The following is a 6,773-nucleotide window of genomic DNA, read 5'->3' on the forward strand; positions in this document are numbered from 1 at the left end:
CATCACTCGACCCATTCCAATTCGCATACCAGCCCATCCGCTCCACTGAGGACGCCATCTCCACTGCTCTCCACCTGAGCCTGGAGCACCTGGAGAGGAGAAACACCCACGTACGGATGCTGTTCCTGGACTTCAGCTCAGCATTCAACACGATCATCCCCCAGGACCTGGTATGCAAGTTGGAGCCGCTGGGCCTCAAGACCTCCCTGTGCAACTGGCTGCTTGACTTCCTCACAAATAGAACCCAGTATGTCAGAGTGGGCAACAACACATCCAGTGTCATCTCCCTGAACACCGGCTCACCTCAGGGATGTGTTCTCAGCCCCCTGTTGTTTACCCTAATGACCCATGACTGTCGCCCCAGATACAGCAGCAACCATATCCTGAAGTACACGGACGACACAACAGTTGTGGGCCTCATTCAGAACAACAACGAACTGGCTTACAGGGAGGAAGTGAAATACCTTGTGGATTGGTGCAAGGCGAACAACCTGGTCCTGAATGTTGACAAAACAAAATAGATCATCGTCAACTTCAGGAGTTCCAGGCCCAGCCACACTCCACTCTGCATCAACGACACAGCTGTAGAAGTTGTGAGCACAACCAAGTACTTGGGGGTGCACATCACGGACAACCTCGGCTGGTCACTTCACGCCTCCTCTCTGGCAAAGAAGGCACAGCAGCGACTGCACTTCCTGCGGCGGATGAGAAGAGCTTCCCTCTCCCCTCCTATCCTGACCACTTTCTACAGAGGGACCATCGAGAGCCTGCTGACCAGCTGCATCTCCGTCTGGTCTGGGAGCTGCAAGGCCTCGGACTGGATGTTACTGCAGAGAGTGGTGAGGACAGCGGAGAAGATCATTGGGACCCCGCTCCCCCCCATTAAGGACATAGCAAACAGCCGCTGCGTATCAAGAGCCCATCGGATCTACTCTGACCCCACACACCCCCAGCATGGACTGTTTTCTCGCCTGGCGTCAGGGAGAAGGCTCTGAACAGAACAACCAGGTTTAGAGACAGCTACTTCCCCCTGGCCATCAGACTGCTCAATGCCAAATAATCCCCTCTACCTGCCCACACGCACAACCAAAACTTTAAATTATTATTATTATGTGATGACTGCTCCTCCACAGTGAGACACACCCCCACCTCCACACACAAAAACACATCACACTGACACAATTTAGTATGATAAAAAAACATTTCTCTCATCATTAAAGTTTGTGTTGTGCACACTAAAGACTTCTGATAGCAGACACCGCTGCTCCAATTCATTCTGTGTGTGTGTGTGTGTGTGCGCACGCCTGTTCGGAGAGAGCGCACACACATAACACGACACGCATTTAACCCCAGCCCTGCGTTGGCTGAATGAAACTCTTACAAACACCATGGGACTGAATTGCCAAGGTTGCCATTAAAGCGGTGTTGGTAACAGCTGTACATATTAGCCTCCAACTACATCAACAGCTCCCCAATTCCAACGGTAGGCACTTTTAAAGATGAAGCATTCAGCAGCATTCCTGGTTTTCACACCCACAAACTAATCTATATTTTCAAGCACGTATATTGCATGCACTTGGCGTTCATGTTTCATATTTAAACTAAGTTTAACTGTTAAAGGCTAATAAAAGTTGAAGACTTACCGTTGTCGTGATTCACCACTCTTGCAGTGGGGAGGGTTACCACGACTGGTGTGTTGCAGGGTCCTCCGGCAACACAAAGCTGCCCGGTGGATGTCTGTCTGTAAATCATGCCGCGGAAAAATACATCGGCGAACCCACGCGCGTATCGGCCAATACGAATTCACGTAAAGAACAAAAATGCCGGCCCGATATATTGGCCGGCCAATGTATCGGTCGACCCTTAGTGGACAGTATCTCTGCCTGTCACATGGAGGACATGGGTTCGATTTCCCGACCTGGAGTTCCTGTTTTGTATGTCACAATGTCACGTTGAACCTTGAGCAGGGTTGCGGTTGCAACAACCAGTCGGGTAAAACAAACCCTTCTTACTAGAACAAGACCTCTATTAATCTTCTTCTCAAAGTGCTCAGCTGTGTTGTACAATCTTACAGTCATTTGCTGCCAAATCATTTCAGTTGTGGATAATGGACCTGTGACTGAAATCAAGTCAGCTTTTGAGCTGGTCATGCCTAATTCAATACAGAAAATCATTCTGGAAATGACTAATCTAGAAATGAGGCATGTTTTTGGGGAGAAGTGGAAAGAGTTGGACAAAACCCATTTAGATGCATATTTAGGGCTCCTCATCCTGGCTGGGGTCGATGAGTCAAAGGATGAATTGACAGCAAGTCTGTGGGATGCAGCGACAAGCAGAGAGAGCTACTATATTTCGAGCCACAATGTCTCTGGAGAATTTTCACATTTTCTCCAGAGTGATCCAATTTGATAATCAAGAAACATTGGCTGGGAGACAGGAGAGAGACAAGCTGGCAGGTATTAGGACAGTCGGGGACAAGTGGGTAGAGCAGCTTCCACTTCTCTGTAATCCAGGCCCTAATATCACAGTGGATGAAAGGCTGGTGGCATTCAGAGGTCGCTGCCCATTTAGGCAATACATGCCTTCCAAACCAGCTAAATACGGGATAAATATCTGGGCAGTGTCACGGTCTGTGTTGCGGTGCGACCCCAGGATGCAGAGAGCAGGACCAAATGGAGGTAAAATTTTACCCTCAGACCCTTATCCTTCTTCTCTGTCTCCTCCTTCTTCTCTCGGAGAGTCAGGCTGCCGCTGCCGAGACCTTTTCCGTGAAGCTCCGGGTGCCACCTCCAGGTGGGCACAGACGACTCTTCTTGGTGGCTGTGTCCTTGGCCCGCCGCTTGCAGCGGCGAGGGTTGCTGCAGCCATTCGGATCACAGCCACAGAGGGGATCTGTCTGTGCTTCCTTACCAGCAAGTTGCGGGAGGTCCAGATGGCGTCTTTGATGGCGGCGAGGGCGAGCCACTGCTTTCCGAAGTCTTTGTCGGTTGACTCCTGGTGGCTCACCCCGTAGAGCACAAGCTGTTCATTTAGGACCTCCCTTGCTGGCAAGTCCGGGAAATTTAGGTCGCCGGCTGTCGCCCACAGGTCTACGGCAGCACTGCACTCCCAGAGGAGGTGCCTCACCGACTCCGGTGCGCCACAACCCGGTCGGGGGCAAGTTGGGTTCGCTGACATTCCTCGAGAGTGCATAACAGACCTGACTGGGAGGATCTCGTGGGCCACCATCCATGACAGGTCCCGAAGTCTGTTTGGGAGAGCAGGATGGTTCACATTGCGCCAAACCGATGTGGGCTCGCCGAAAGCAAGCCCGCGCACTGGACTCACTGGGTCCCGCTCCTGCACAACAGAAATGACAGAGCGATGATTTTTTAAAATGTCTAATGTTTGTCTTTCCAAATTAAAATGTTTTAAAAAAGTCCTTATAAATATATATGCCGGTGGTAAGTTAAAAGCCACAGGTATCGTTAGATCTGTTGGAATCATTTTTAGTTTTCTTAAGTAGGAGCCCATCCAGTATCGTACCAAGGCTTTGGTCTTGGGAGTACTGGATGAGCCCACTGCATTTTCCAGGTGCAATGCTATATATATTGCGCCTGAAAACAGTTTCAGATCTGGTATTGCTTTTCCACCTTTTTCTTTTGCCTTTTTGAGAGTATCTCTTCTCACTCTCTCCCACTTGGAGCCCCAAAGGAAATAAAAAATGGCTCGATCTAGTTCTAAAAGCACATGTCTTTTGGGGATAAAAACAGAGCTGATCAGTAAAAGCAAAGGTAAAATCACAGCTTTTATGATTAAAACCTTTCCCTCTAAAGTCAGTTGTCTTAGTCCCCAAAAGCCCAGTCTTTGTCTCACTTTCCCTACCACGTCTCCCCAGTTGGTTTCCCCTCCCCCTTCCTTGCCAAATTTAATTCCCAGTATTTTTTGGTCAGTCTGTGTCACAGTCAGGGGAAGTCCTATTTTCTCTGTTGCCGTCCACGGTCCGTAAAATTGGGCTTGGGTCTTATCCCTATTGAGTTTGGACCCAGAGGCCCCTCCAAACCAGTCAGTCAGGTCCAGTGTTCTGTTAACTGATGAAATATTTGTGCATAAAATGTTAAAATCGTCCATGTATAAAATGCATTTTGTCGTCAGTCCCCCTGGAATTGTCACCCCGTTGATCCATTTTTCCCTTCTCAAAATCTGTGCCAGGGGTTCTATACATAAAATATACAGGAGGGCAGATAACGGACATCCCTGACGGACGCCACAGTTGATTTTAACTGCTTTTGTCAGATTCCCGTTAACCACAAATTTGCTGGTAATATCCTGGTACAGCAGTCCCACCCACGCTACGAACCTTTTTGGAAAACCCACTTTTTGCAGTACCCTAAAAAGGTACTGGTGCGAGACCCGATCAAAGGCTTTCTCAAAGTCTAAATTTAGTACTACTAGCCGAATATTTCTGTCTCTCGCAAGACAGATGGTGTCACGGATCAGCATGAGGCTGTCTGTGATCTTCCTCCCAGGGATGGCACAGGTTTGATCCGGGTTGATCAAGTCGTCTAAAACCATGGTCATACGTGTGGCTAAAAGTTTGCTAAAAAGTTTACAGTCAGAGTTTAAAAGGGTGATCGGTCTCCAGTTTTTCAAGTCGGTCTTGGCTTTAGTTTTGTAAAGGAGTGTCACTATCCCCACTCTAAAACTGTCAGGTAGTCGGCTACTTTGGTCAAATTAATTAAAAACAGTGAGTAAGTCTGGTGCTAAAATGTCCCAAAAAGTTAAATAAAATTCCAAGGGAAGTCCATCCTCCCCGGGGGACTTCCCTTTCTTAAAAGCCCTGATACATTTATTTAACTCTTCGTGACTAAAATCCTGTGTTAAAACTATGTTTTCATCCACTGTTTTTTCCATAAAATCTAGTGCTCTTGAGATGGCCTCTGGGTTTGTATTTTTGATTTCATATAGTTCTTGGTAGAAGAATTCTACCGTTTCATTTATCTCATTTTTTGTCTCCACCATGTACCCGTCTTTGTTTTTTTAATTTAAAAATACCTCCTACTTTGCTCATAATCTTTTTAAAGAAGTACCGGGTACATTTTTCAGTTACAGTAATTCCTCTGCGAATTCCCCAAATGTGGGAATCTCGACTGCATAATTTGTGATAGTGGAGGACTGCGTTCGCGCTCTCCCCTGATCCCGTGTTTAAAACAAGAGGCAGGTACAGCGCCGTGCCGAGCTCCTTGGCTTGCGAGTGCAGCCGGACTCGAGCAAGAAACGACCAGGCCAGCACTACCAACGCTTGCTGGAAAGGTCTGCCCGTCCGCGGGAGACAACCAACCAACCAGCCGAGAGGCCGATCTGCTCTCAGTCAGGAAACCTCAATGAAAAACGGCAACCAGGCAGAGAAAGGGGCGTCGGCCAAGCGCCTCCACTTTACCAGCACACCGGAACCACTGGCCACAGTGGACGAGGTGGCCGTCAGAAACAACCGTCCAACTCAAGCGGAAGCGGCTCAAATTGCTGTTGTCGCTCTCAGCGGCCTTCCCAGCCGCAGAGGCAACTGCTTGGGATCTTTATGTCCAAGGAAGGCAAGCAGCGACACCCAAGATGGAAGCCACAACATTGTGGTTCATGGTAAATCTACCCGCACAGGCCAGCTCCTGCACTTTGAGTCCCTTCGCCCACTGGAACCCGAGCCAGAAGCTGTCAGAAGCGCAAACAAGAGAGCAGAAAATACCGGGTCACTCACTCACCGAGGGGGCAGACGCACAATTTACAGGCTCTGACCGCCTGTGGCTATCCCACATGGTTTTTTTTTTGTTTTTTTTTTCCTTTTTTTGTCATAGCCAACACACAAAGGGCCACCAAACCCGACCCTGAGAAGCCAAACGGAAGACGGAAAAGCCCCTTATGCCACTGGTTTGTGGAAGAAACTTGGAAGGCCTCCACCAGACAAGATCATCGTGTCAGATTCCATCCAGCAGTTGATCAATGCGACACTCACAGGGCCCCGGGAAGCGCGCACGAAACCTGAGCATCAGGAGCCGGTGGGAGACTGCAGGAGGCAAGGCTGACAAAAAGTGGCTGACACCCTCTGGAGACCGGCTGCTGCGAGGGAAATGGGGTCCACGGAGTGCACAGACACAGTGCCCCGCTACCACGAGCCATTTCCTCTGCAGAATTACTGCTCAGGGGGCACCAAACGTGAGCACGTTCAGTGCATTTCTTTCAGCATCATCCACAAGATGCACCCTGCCAGAGTCTGCTGTTTACACAAGAAGGAGAAGTGCACCGTTCCTGGAAGCGCTGCAATAACAGGTCGATGCGTGGAGTGGATGGCGCAAGCCCCAATCGCATCTCCCTGTTCCAAAAAGCAATTTAATATTTAGTCCCCTGTTGGGGGACGTATCAGATATTAAACTGATTAGAAGAGATTTTTTTTTCAAACTGTTTATTGTCACTAATACAAAATTTCACCACATTTCATTATTTTTGAAAACTGCCCTTAAAAATGTTAAAATACACAATACCACATTTGAAATAAGTGTTTTATTTACTTTTTTTTGTTAAAAACCAGTGCTGTGGGCAGTAAAAAGTGTAAAATTTGTACAGTACATTTTAAAATATCATAAAAAGAAGCTTCTGTCTCTATGTATATGTGTGGGTGTGTATGTGGGTATATGGCCATGTAGATATACGGGGGGGGGGGCTCTGCGGGGGTCTGGCGTAGGGTGTTCCATCTCAACCGCCCAGTCCTCCATGGGGCAGTGTGCCCGGGCCTCTTCTGTCCT

General features: G+C 48.5%; 1 pseudogene; it reads right to left on the reverse strand.

The window, feature by feature from the left end:
- Positions 1 to 6,263: 6,263 nt before the first annotated feature.
- On the reverse strand, positions 6,264 to 6,433 carry LOC131124141 (U2 spliceosomal RNA; annotated as a pseudogene).
- Positions 6,434 to 6,773: the final 340 nt, after the last annotated feature.

Source organism: Doryrhamphus excisus, chromosome 2 (genome assembly GCF_030265055.1).
Source record: "Doryrhamphus excisus isolate RoL2022-K1 chromosome 2, RoL_Dexc_1.0, whole genome shotgun sequence".
NCBI lineage: Eukaryota > Metazoa > Chordata > Actinopteri > Syngnathiformes > Syngnathidae > Doryrhamphus > Doryrhamphus excisus.